Source organism: Nomascus leucogenys, chromosome 6, assembly GCF_006542625.1.
Source record: "Nomascus leucogenys isolate Asia chromosome 6, Asia_NLE_v1, whole genome shotgun sequence".
NCBI lineage: Eukaryota > Metazoa > Chordata > Mammalia > Primates > Hylobatidae > Nomascus > Nomascus leucogenys.
Window position 1 is genome coordinate 29181067 of NC_044386.1, and position 12031 is coordinate 29193097.

General features: G+C 49.1%; 1 protein-coding gene across 4 annotated transcripts in view; it reads left to right on the forward strand.

The window, feature by feature from the left end:
* Nucleotides 1–486: 486 nt before the first annotated feature.
* Nucleotides 487–12031, forward strand: part of PDZD2 (PDZ domain containing 2) — a 470684-nt gene continuing 459139 nt past the window's right edge. For all 4 annotated transcript variants that reach the window (XM_030813944.1, XM_030813945.1, XM_030813946.1 and 1 more), the window contains exon 1: nucleotides 487–798. The gene's annotated coding sequence lies outside the window, so the exon portion shown is untranslated. The remainder of the gene's footprint in view (nucleotides 799–12031) is intronic.

The following is a 12031-nucleotide window of genomic DNA, read 5'->3' on the forward strand; positions in this document are numbered from 1 at the left end:
GGTCCCCTCTCCCCGAAATCCTCATACCAGTGCTAAATTACCTTTGGTATCCCAAGGACCAGAGGCTAAGGGTAGCTCGGGGTGAGTGGTTAGCTCTTCTCCCATCTCCTCTGGCCCCTCCGCCCCGTTCTTTGATAAGACAATTGACATTTTTCTCTTTGCTATGTAAAGTGCTATGCAGAGGCAACTTCACGTCCCCTAGCTCGCTCTGTTCCACCTAGATGGCGCCCTAAGCCCCGCCTGTATGGAGATTCGGAGCAGCCATCTCCCTGGAAGCCTTCCTCCCACGATCCCCAGGTTTCTGAAGCGGGCGCACCAGGACTCCTGGCTCACCCAGAGAGACGCCTTGCCCGCGGCGGGGCTCGCTCGGGGAAATCCCCGCCCACCTTGTTATTCCTGCAGGGGAATCCCCGCCCCCCGTCCCTGTCACTCCGGGAAGGGAGTTCCCGCCCCTCGAATCAACCAGAGGGAGGGAATCCCCGCCCATCCTGGAGGCTCGGCGGATCCCCTGCGCAGCGCGGCGAGGAGCGCACCCCAGCGCTGGTGCGTGCCGGCCCCGGGCAGCGGGACGCGGCGGGGCGGCGGCTGCAGGCAGCAGAGGAGCCGCAGGCCGAGCCGAAGGCACCGGGATTGCGCCTCCCGCGGCTGCCGGCGAACCGCGGCTCTGCAGCTCGGGGCAGGCGCGGCGGCGGCACCGGTGGTGGCCGCGGTGGCGGCAGCTGCGCGGGGACCCGCCGGGCGGCGCCTGGGTCTGGACGCGCGAGGAAGCCGCAGGAGCCTCGGCCGAGCTGCGAGCAGGTGAAGCGACCGTCCCGCTGCAGCCAGGACGCGCGGCTCCGGGTGGGCAGGGGATGGGGGAGGCCCGGCACCCCCGAGACCGTGTGTGCCCAGGAAAGTTTAGCGACAAATCCGGGTGCGGGAATCCCAGCCTTGGCAGGGCGGGGAGTGAGGACGCCGAACCGGGGTCCCACGTTGGGCGGCGCAAACTCCTCTAGCATCCGGCCGGGGACGGGGAGGGCGCAGCGCAGGGGAGGGGGCTAGACAGAGCGGGACCGAGACAGCGGGACAACCGGAGACGCACTGCCGGGGGTACTCAGGACAGGGCCGGAGCTCCTGCCCGGGCGCGCATCCCGGGTCCCCATCCCTGGGCCGTCTTTTGGTCCCCTCCTCCGACAGGAGCGGAGGTACTCAGGTACTCCGGCTTCAGGTAATGTCTTGGGGACCATCTTCCCTCGGGCTTGTTTCATCTCTCAACCCCCGCCTCTTTGCCCAGATGAGACGTTAGACGCGGGGCGAGGGAGTGCAGGGGGCGCCGAAAGATCAAGGGCATCTTAGGGCCGTTTATTGGTGTCTGCCGGGGAGATGGGGGAACATAGTGATAGGGAAATCCTGCTCTCTCTCTGAAGTCGAGTTTCTCCTAAAATCTGGTTTCCCTCTCCCTCTCTTCCTCTCTCCCTCCCTCGGGTTTGCGTTTGTGTTTTAAGTCTTTGAGGTGCCTGTGGTCTCCGCTATTTGGAAAATCCATTAAAGCGCAAGGCTGAATTCAGCAGCAGGAGGGTCCAGGACCGCTAAAAGGAGTTTGCCAGAAGCTGTCCTCGGCAGCCCAAATCTATGCAGAGACCTTGATAAGGGACACTGGAGTGGGAAGAGGACAAGGTCTGGCATGGGCTGGTGGCAGAGACTGGAATGGCAGGCACGAGGGCATTCCAGAGCTCCAGACCTGCCCTGGGACTGGCCGTTGGGCAGTGTTGGGGGAATGGAGCTGAGTCTGAGTCTGTCCCCTGCAGCTGGCCCAACCTCTTGCCTCCATCCACCAAAGGTAGGGTAGGTGGATATGTTTGCCTTGACAAATCGCAATGAAACTACTGGAAGTGGTGGCTGAATGGCTGCAGTAAGTGATGCCCTGATCTGTCCTGGCAGAGAGACCTCCTGGACCTTCAGGGCCTGTTCTCCAGTGGGGTCTCCTACACTGGAGGGCTTTAGGGGCCTGGCATCTCTACTGGGCCAGCTTTTGTGGGTTGTGACTTCTGGGTGGCGGCCAGATAGGTACAGGTTGGCAGGTGTGAAGTGGGAGTGCTGCTTGTGGGGGCAGAAGATAATGTCTCAGAACACACCCCTGGCTGTAGGTGGTGGTTCTGGCTTCATCAATTCCTTCTTCCATTAGGATGGGCCCAGAGCTGCTGCTCCTATAATCACCATCTAGTTGTGTGAGTGAGTGAGTGTGTGTGTTGCGGGGGTTAGGTGTAGGAGTAGGGGGGTGGCAGGCGCTAGGAGAGGGAGAATCAGAACCATGTAAAGTATATAAATGCACCTACCTTGACATAGTTAATACGCTCCTGGAAAAATATTGAATTATACTTTAAATCTATCGCTGAAATTGATTTTGCATGCACTTTATGGCGGTTTACTATTTAAGGAAACTTATGATAATTTCTCTATTCATTTCAATCATTTTATTTTTGGAATACCTGTGGTTTGCTGTGCTGGGGGCTGAGGAGGCTTCGAGGTTCCGGGATATGCTTAGATGAAAGATGCTCCCTCGCTGCTGTCAGTTTGTCAGTTTCCGTCCAGCAGGAGAAGGGAGAGAAGCCTGCTAAGCACTATGGTGCAGACCAGTGCACATGCTGCATGTAGTAGATGCCATGCGTTTATTGGATGAAGGAGTGAAGAGATGATTAAGTGAGTAAAGTACCTGAAGAGTGGTCCAAATAAAACATTTTGGGAGTATGGAGGAAAAAGAAGTCACTTTTGCCAGAGAGGATCTGAAAGGCTTTGTGGAGGAGCTCTTAGGTAGAAGTTGAGAGGTTGATCCTGAATTAGGACTCAGTGCTAAGGACTCAGAGGAACTAAGGACTCAGAGGAACTTAGTTCTCCAGATAGTAGGGAGATGTGTGGGATTTTTTTTTTTTTTTTTTTTTTTGAGACTGGGTCTCATTGTTGCCCAGACTCAAACAATCCTCCCACCTCAGCCTCCCGAGTAGCTGGGATCACAGTTGTGTGTTACCACACCCAGATAATTTTTGTGTTTTTTGTGGAGATGGGGTTTCACCATGTTGCTTATGCTGGTCTCGAACTCCTGGGCTCAAGTGATCCTGGTGTCTTGGTCTCCCAATGTGCTGGAATTACAGGCGTGAGCCACTGCGCCCAACGTGGACCCTCATTCTGCTCCTACACAACCCTTTAGCACACTCACCATGCTGCCCTGGGTGTGTTTCTTTAGGGCCTTATTTTATTCATACCCAGATAAGGCCTGGAACAGTTGCTAATCAACTTCCTCAGGTTAGACAGGAAAAGAGGCAGAGGGAACACCCCAGACCCCACTGCCCAGGCTGATCATACTGTAGGGTGTTGTGGAAACCCTCTCCCAGAGGCTCCAGGCCTGGTGAGCTGAACAAGATAACACAGAGCTGTGGATACTCCCTTGCCTTTGATCATGTGGGCCTAAGTGACTCAGACCATGGTGGTGGGGGCATCTCTGTTGGAAGATGGCTCCAGATCTCTCCTACTGCACCATCCACAAGGGGACAAATTCCAAAGCTGAATCCACAAAAGGTCAGGAGCAAATCCAAAGAGAGGCTGAATCTCTTTAAGAAGACAGACTTAGAGACTCAAGTTTTCAGCCTCTTTCTTCTGCCCTCAGACACATTCCCACAGCACCAGGGAGGATGCTGAGGTCAGAGTTGAGTTTCAAGGACAGGAAAAGCTAGGCAGGCAAGCCCATGAGAGAGGTTAGCAGACAAGTGGAGAGGCAGGGATGTCTCAGAGGCGCCCATCCCCGGAAGGATGATAGGAAAAGGCCACTGATAGAACAGTGTCTGCAAGGGGTGTTCATGAAGCCAGGCTGCAAGGGAAGAAGGAGACAATGATTGCCAAGACAGTGAAACTGCAGGTCTAGACACTGGATCCAGAAGTGTGCTGTTTGAAAATAATCCACAGAGTATTTTGAGGAGATTGTAGCATTGGAGAGGGTTTATTCATGAGAGTCCCTCCGTTCTCCCTCCCCGGCATGTTTGGTAAACAAGAGATGTGGGAGAGAGTAGAGAAGCTAGATTAGGGGTGTTTGGGCTGGAAGAGGTGAGCAAGTGCAGGGAAAGAACAATACTGGCATCTGCCTTCCCTGGAAGGCCAGAGGGAAGCAGAGGTTGGTGAGGCCCTGGAGAGAATGAGGAAAACAGGGGAGGCATTTGCTGAGACCTGGGGTCACTTCGTGAAGCTGGGGACTGGAGGAAAGGGCTGCAGTACTGCTGCCTGCCAGGGGAAGCAAACCTGGCATCTGGCACCAGTGGAGGCAGCCAGGAGGGAAAGGAAGGACTCCTGAGTTGGGGTCAGAGGCTTTGGCTGGAATCCTAGCTGTGCAGAGAACTTCCTGCTGGGCCAGATGATTAGAAATTTTGAAGCCTCCATTCGCTCATGTGTAAAAGTGGTGCAGTCGCTACTTCACAGGGTTGTTCTTAGGAGGAATCAAAAGAGGTACTAAGGTGTGTTTGGAAGGCCCTCCGTGACAGCATCTGCTGTATAGGGGGTACTTTTGAATAGTGTGTCCAGAAATGCATAAACCTCTCACCAAAGTCAGGGAGAGCCCAGTTGAATGCAGAAGGCAGGAGTTTTTAGCAGACTTGCCTGAAGCTTTCTTTCAGCTGTGGATGAAAAGCTTTGGACTACTCTGAGCAGTTGGGTCTCCCTGTTCGCACCTTGACAAATCCTTCAAGATTTCTGCCTTTTAATTCCTTGGCTTGTTGCAGTGCTGCGTCTAAATTTAATGTCCCTCTCTTATGCAAAGATCCAGTTACCAGGTGCAAGGCAGGGAGAGGCTGGACAGTCTCCTCTGTCCTCCATGGCTTGGAAGGGGATCATGCACTCACACTTGGTAACGCCTGCATTTGAGAAAGCTGAGGCCCAGAAAAACAGAGAACTTGCCCCATTAGACAACCAGAACTAGAGTCACAAAACACAGTTGCTTGATCTGGGGAACTCTTGTCTTTCGATAGCAGTGGTGTTGGCCAAGATGCAGGTGGTTGAGGAAGAATTAAAAATCTGCAATCCCCCTTGGTTTTATTAATGGGTCTTTGATTATAGTTGAAAAGATGAAAAAATAGTCTCACTTATTACTGAAGAGGGAAAGAAAAGGAGCACTTGACTTACTAAACACTAAATAGATATGTGCCAAATTAAATGAAATTGGGGAAAATGTGAATAATTTTTTTTTTTTTTTTTTGAGACAGAGTCTCACTCTGTCGCCCAGGCTGCAGTGGCATGACCACGGCTCATAGCAGCCTTGACCTCCCGGGCTCCAGTGATCCTTCCACCTCAGCCTCCCAAGTAGCTGGGAAGCTGGGACTACAGACACTCACCACTGCACCTGGCTAATTTCTTATTTAAAAAAAATTTTTTTTAGAGATAGGGTTTTACCATGTTGCCCAGGCTGGTATCAAACTCCTGGGCTCAAGCGATCCACCCACCTCAGCCTCCCAAAGTGCTGGGATTATAGGCATTGAAGAATGTTTTTAAGGAAATTGAAGTATAGAATTATCTGGAAAATTTTCTCAAATTATTCGTTATTTTCCAACTGGATGGTCTATGTCTAGATTTGGACCTATGCATAGGTTGCATATAAAAGGATAGATCTTTTTATGGTATCTAGAAATTTGACAGTCTTGATCTCCTATTATCCATACTTTAGAAATAGAGAAAAGATGGAATTGGAAAAGAATACATTTCCCGTGGGTTCTGGTGGGGGTGTTTGAAGCCAGGTAGGTCATCTGATTCAGTCTGATTGTCTGAGAGCTAAAGAGTTCTGCGTTCTATTTACAAAGGTAAATGTCTTCAAGAAGACACTGGGAGCATTTACAGTTTGAAAACTTAATAGTTGAAGAGGCCTTTTGTGGTCTGATAAGGCGGCTGAGCCGAGAGATGGTTTGTTAAGACACTAAGCATGCGGAGAAGACACATTTGTCTTTTAAGCCTCTCCAGCTCCAGGAAGAGGCCTACCCCTGGCCGTGGCCTCTCTCCAATGCCAGTAGTGTATTCACCCCACACTCTTGATGGGGCCAGAAAACAGTCTCCATTCTGAGAGTTCTGGCTGCTCCATGTATGTATTCCCTACCAGAATGCGTTCTGAGTGAATAGTGAGTGGTCTATGAACTTCCAGAAAATCAGAAACTTAAGATTCTCAACTCTCTTTATGAAGCCATTGAATGAAACCAGATAGCATTGAACACCTGGCTGACAAAGTTATTCTTGGATTATTTGTTTTTATATATAGTGTTTCTGGGGCTCATCAAGCCCTCTAGGAGGCATGAAGAGGTTTTGGAGAAGCAGCATTGGGGGAATCGACTTCACAGCATAGAGGATTAATTTTGCACACACAATTGTTGCGAGCTCTGAATGAAATAATAGCAAGGAGATGGGGGAAGTTTTGTTGTCTTTTAAGTCTAAGAAGCAGCCTGAAATGCCTAGATATCCACAGGAGGATTTAAAAAATCGTAAATTCTTAAGGATCTGCAAGTCCTTGAAAGGGCATTGTCCAATCTCTTGCCTTCAGGGAGGAATAAACTTAGCTCATTCCGGTTAAGGATCTATGGTTTTAACAGCTTCTTGAGGAAGGGGCGTCCATGGCATATTTGGCCCTTAACACAGTGATGCTCTAGACTGGTTCTTTGAGGTGTTTTAGCAGAAGTCGAAATGGATTTCGGAGGAGTTACTCTTGGTCTCTTTTTTTTTTTTTTTTTTTTTTGAGATGGAGTCTTGCTCTGTTGCCCTGGTTGGAGTGCAGTGGCATGATCTCGGCTCACTGCAACCTCTGTCTCCCAGGTTCAAGCGATTCTCCTCCCTCAGCCTCCTGAGTAGCTGGGACTACAGGTGCGCACCACCACGCCCAGCTAATTTTTGTATTTTTAGTAGAGACGTGGTTTCACCATGTTGGCCAGGATGGTCTCCATCTCTTGATCTTGTGATCCGCCTGCCTTGGCCTCCCAAAGTGCTAGGATTACAGGCATGAGCCACTGTGCCCGGCCGGTCTCATTTTTATCAACACTTGGACACCTCTAGTACTTGGCTTTGCAAGCCGTAGATTTTATCATCCAAGTTAACACAACAGACCCTGTCGTCCTGGCCTCAGGACAGCCATCATCCTGCTTGGCTAAAAATAAAGACAGCACTCATATAGTGTAGAATTAGAATTCCTACCATGAGCGGGGGCACGCTTTGTGCTGTGGCTACCCCAAAGTCAGTTCCCTGGCTGGGACCTGCCAGCTCAGGCAGTGGGAGTTGTACTGGGAGGAGGGTGGGAGAGATGGTAAGTTTGGATCTCAGTGTACTCAGTAGGGGGAAGGGGGTGGGGAACTGGGCTGCCTTATGTGGGAGGCCTCCGGGCATCCCCAGGCAGCTGGTGGGAGGAGAGGGGGTGCCAGGGAGCTTTGCACTGCGGGGGGCCTTCTCACTACTGTCACTCCTAGGGAGATCTCAGGATACCCAGGGGGAACAAAATAAACACTAACTCTTTTGTCCCTTTCACCGAAGGCCAGCACGTTTCCGATGCCTGTCTAAGGTGAACCTGGCCTGTCCTGTTTACACGTCCTGGGATGTTACTGTAATTCCAATATTCTAGAAGACTCTGTTTCTGGAGAGTGGAGAGGCAAGTGTATTTTGGGGTAGCCATAATATCTTGGGTTGGTGGGTACAAGTTTGAACACCCAGTAATGCCCCTTACCCCTGAGGAATTCCAGGGACTGAGCCACCAGAAATGTCTTCAGGAACCTGACCCTTCCATGTCGTGAACACTAAGTAGCTCCTGACACTGCTTATGTTTGCACGCAGGTGATCAAATGGAGTCATACACTCCCTCCAAGAGCACCAAGGTTTCTTTTTCTTTTTCTGTTTAATAAAGCAAGATGTCCATAAACTCTACATTTTTGTGTGTTGGCCAATGGACACTTATAAAATGTCTGATTTCAGCTGTGTTTTCAGTTGAACACCCCCCACCACCCGCCCAACACCCTCTTTCTGGCACAGTGTGTTTTATGGAGATTTGGGTAAAACTAGATTGTGCTATATGGGTCTCCTGATGAAGAGAATTCACTTCCAAGGCTAAAGCAGCCATGCAAATATTATTACAAAACCACTCAGCATACAAAATTGGCATAGCTTTCCTCCACGGTTTGCCACTGCCCACTCTCCACTCCTACCGCACCCTGGCCACCTTAATTCCCAGTATCATTAGGCTGAAAGAAGGGACAGCTGTCTCCAGAAAATGTGCTCCGAGTGTCCTCATCAGCGTGGATTCCCAAGGGAGAGTAGGCAGTGAGATGGCACGAGGAGACGAAGGTACTGGAAAGAATTGCATTAACCCCTCTCTGGACTTACTGCTCGTCTTTAAAAACCTAAGCAGATGTCAGGCTTATTGATTTCTTTATCGGTGGCAGCTGTGGAGCTGCAGGCCACTATTTTTGGCACCTGGGAGATGCACACGGCCCCTGAGCATACTTCCCGCCTTCTGATCCCTCACCTGCTCAGCTTCCCAGGCTCCATCTTTATCTTGAGGATCTCTGAAGACTGCCTCTTCCCCCGTACTCTTCAGGATCCAGTACAGTGCCTAGTATGTGGGTAAAAATTAAAATTATTTGAATGTTCACTATTTGGCAGGCACTGTTCTAGACACTTGCCACATACAGCTCATTCAGTTCTCATAATCTGATGAGGTACATACTGTTATTACCCCATGTTCATTTCCTGGGGCTGCCATCAGAAATTAGCACAAACTTGTTGTCTTAAAACAACTGAAATTTATCCTCTCACAGTATCCTCTTCACAGATCCGAAGTCTGAAATCAAGGTGTTGACAGGGCCACGCTCGTTCTGGAAGCTCCAGGGAGAATCCTTCCCTGCCTCTTGCAGCTTCTGGGAGCTGTGGACATTCCTTGCACTGCTTCAGCCCAGTCTGTGCCTTTGTCTTCACATTGCTTTGTCTGTGTGTCTGTGTCTTCTCCTCTCTTGTCTGCATGTCTCTACTTTGTGTGTCTCATTTATAAGGACATTTGTCATTGGAGTTAGGGCTACCCAAATAATTCAGGATGATTCCAACTTGAGATTTGTAATTTAATTACATCTGCAGTGACACTTTTGCCAAATAAGGACACATTTGCAGGTTTTGGGATGTGGGTATATCTTTTGGGGAGCTACTATTCAACACAGTACAACCCCTTTCGTGATGGAAAAATGGTGATACATTGTGGTTATGCGAATTCTCTGAGGTTACACAGCCAGGAGTTGGTAGAATTGGAATTTACATACAGCAGCCTGGCTCTAGAGCTTGCATACGGACCACTACTCTCTCTTGCCTTTTAGTAAATGTGCTCCGTGATTGTTCACGGTATGAATGGATGGCAGCATGGGTGGGGAAATAGATGAATAAAAAGATGCTGATAACAATAGTTGGCCAACATTCTCCTTCTCAATGTATTGAAAATAATAACAACAACTGATATTCATTGTTGTTTCATGCTCTTGACCTGGGCTCATCCTTGGATCCTCTTTTTTGGCTATTCTAGGGAGAGCTCAACTATCTCAAGGCATTGCCTACCATCTATGCGCTTCTGCCTTCCAAATTTATGTCCGTAGCCTTGATTTCTCTGCTGTGTTCCAGACTCATGTGCCCCACTGCCCCCTTACCATTCCAGTGGGGGCGTTATAGGGATCTCTAACCTAACACAACAAAATGCAATCCTTGATATGTCTCTTTCAAGCTAGTTCTGTCCTTCTCCTCCTCCCATCTCAGTAAATGGCACCACCATCCACCCAAAGGCTCATCCCCAAAACTAGAAACCACCCTTCATTCTCTTTTCCTGACATTCTGTATCCAAATCCAGGAGTAAGTCCTGTTGGCCCCACCTCCAGCCTCCACCCTGTTCTCCCGCCTCCACAGCAGCCACCCTTGTTAAAATCACTGCCATCTCACCCCTGGACCCATGCTGCAGTCATCTTCTAACTGGGCCACCCGAGGACACTCTTGACCCCAGTCCTTTTCCTCCGAGCAGCCAGAGGGGTCTTTTATTTTTTTAAGACTTTTTTTTTAATATAGCAATTTTAGGCTCACAGCCAAATTGAGAGGACAGTACAGAGATTTCCTGTATACCTCTTGCCCCTACACGTGCAGAGCCTCCGCTCTCATCAACATCCTTCACCACATGGTGCATTTGTTACAGTCGATGAACCTGTGTTGGAACATCGTTATCCCTCGAGTCCACAGTTTACCTTAGGGTTCACTCTTACATTCTATGGGTTTGGATAAATGTATAATGTCATGTATCCACCATTATATTATAATACAGAGTGGTTTCACTGGCCTAAAAATCTGTGCTCTGCCTCCTATTCATCCCTCCTGCCCCCCTAACCCAGAGGGTTTTTTTGTTTTTTTTTAAAGATGGGGTCTCACTATGTCGCGCAGGCTGGTCTCAAACTCCTGGGCCCAAGCGGTCCACCCGCTTTGGCCTCCCAGAGTTCTGGGATTACAGACATGAGCCACTGTGCCCGGCCAGAGGGGTCTTTTAAAAACACAAGTCATATCACTCCCTGGCTTAGAATTGGACATTTCTCGTTGCCATTTCAGTGTGATTCAGGCTCCTTGCCCCAGTCCACCTCTCCTATGACTCCTTCTCTTACCACTCATTGCCCTCACTCCATGCCTGACACGCTGTACTTCTTTCAGTTTTGGAACACACCAAGTTCTGTCCCATATCAGGGCTCTTCTTCTGCTTGGAAACATCTTCCCCCAGATCTTCACAAGAACATATGATCTAACAGGAAACAGGACCACCCCCAGGTACTCTATCACATGACTCCTGTTTGAAATCAAATCTTTGATTTATTCATTTATTATCTGTCTTAGCTGTTGGATCATACGCTCCATTAAAGCAAAGAACTAGTTTGTGTTTCTCACATGCTGAAAATAGTTCCTATTTCTGCCTTTCCTTTAAGGGTTCAAGGAAGAGGGTTTAAAATATCAAGTCTCGGCTGGGTGTGGCAGCGCATGCCTGTAATCCCAGCACTCTGGGAGGCCAAGGCAGGCAGATCACGAGGTCAGGAGTTCAAGACCAGACCAGCCTGGCCAATATGGTGAAACCGCGTCTCTACTAAAAATATAAAAATTAGCCAGGCATGGTGGCGCGCGCCTATAGTCCCAGCTACTCAGGAGGCTGAGGCAGGAGAATCGCATGAACCCGGGAGGCGGAGGTTGCAGTAAGCCGAGATCACACCACTGCACTCCAGCCTGGGCAACAGAGTGAGACTCCATCTCAAAAAAAAAAAAAAAAAAAAAAAAAAAAATTAAGTCTCAGGGCAAATCGGAAAAAATCTTGAGCCTCAAAGTAGAGAAGGAGAAATGATCTTCTTAGTGTCTCAAGATTAAGTCCCAGGCCAACTAGAGAAATAGTACATTGGGAATCTGAGTGAGTATATTTCTTCCCTCTGTTAACAATCTGTGTCCTGGGTTTATGAGCAGGAAAACGAATTATCCAATAGACACTCAATAAATTTCTGTTGAACAAGTCAAGCACTTAAAGCATTTCAGGCACTGTTCCGAGTTATCCTTATTTTTCAGATGAGGAAACATAGGCTTGGATAGGCTAAGTGACTTGACTGAGGTTACATATCTATTAAGAGTTGGAGCAAGAATTTGCATCCAGATCTCTCTGTCTACTAAGCCCCTATTCCCAACCGTGATTCCTTACAGAATCTCTGAGAAGCAGGAACTGCCTGGGATCCCTAAAGTCTCTACAGAACCTTGAGTTTACTAATTCATTTTCCCGCTCATAAACCCAGGACACAGATTGTTAACACACAGGGAAGAAATATACTCACCCAGATTCCCAGTGTACTACTTGTCTGAAAAGTTGGCCTGGGACTTAATCTTGAGAAGCTAAGAAGTTCATTTCTCCTTTTCTCTGCTTTAGGAGTTTCAGGCTCAAGACTTTTTCTGATCTTTCTTGCAACTTGATGGTTTAAACCCTCTTCTTTGAACCCTTAAAGGGAAGGCAGAA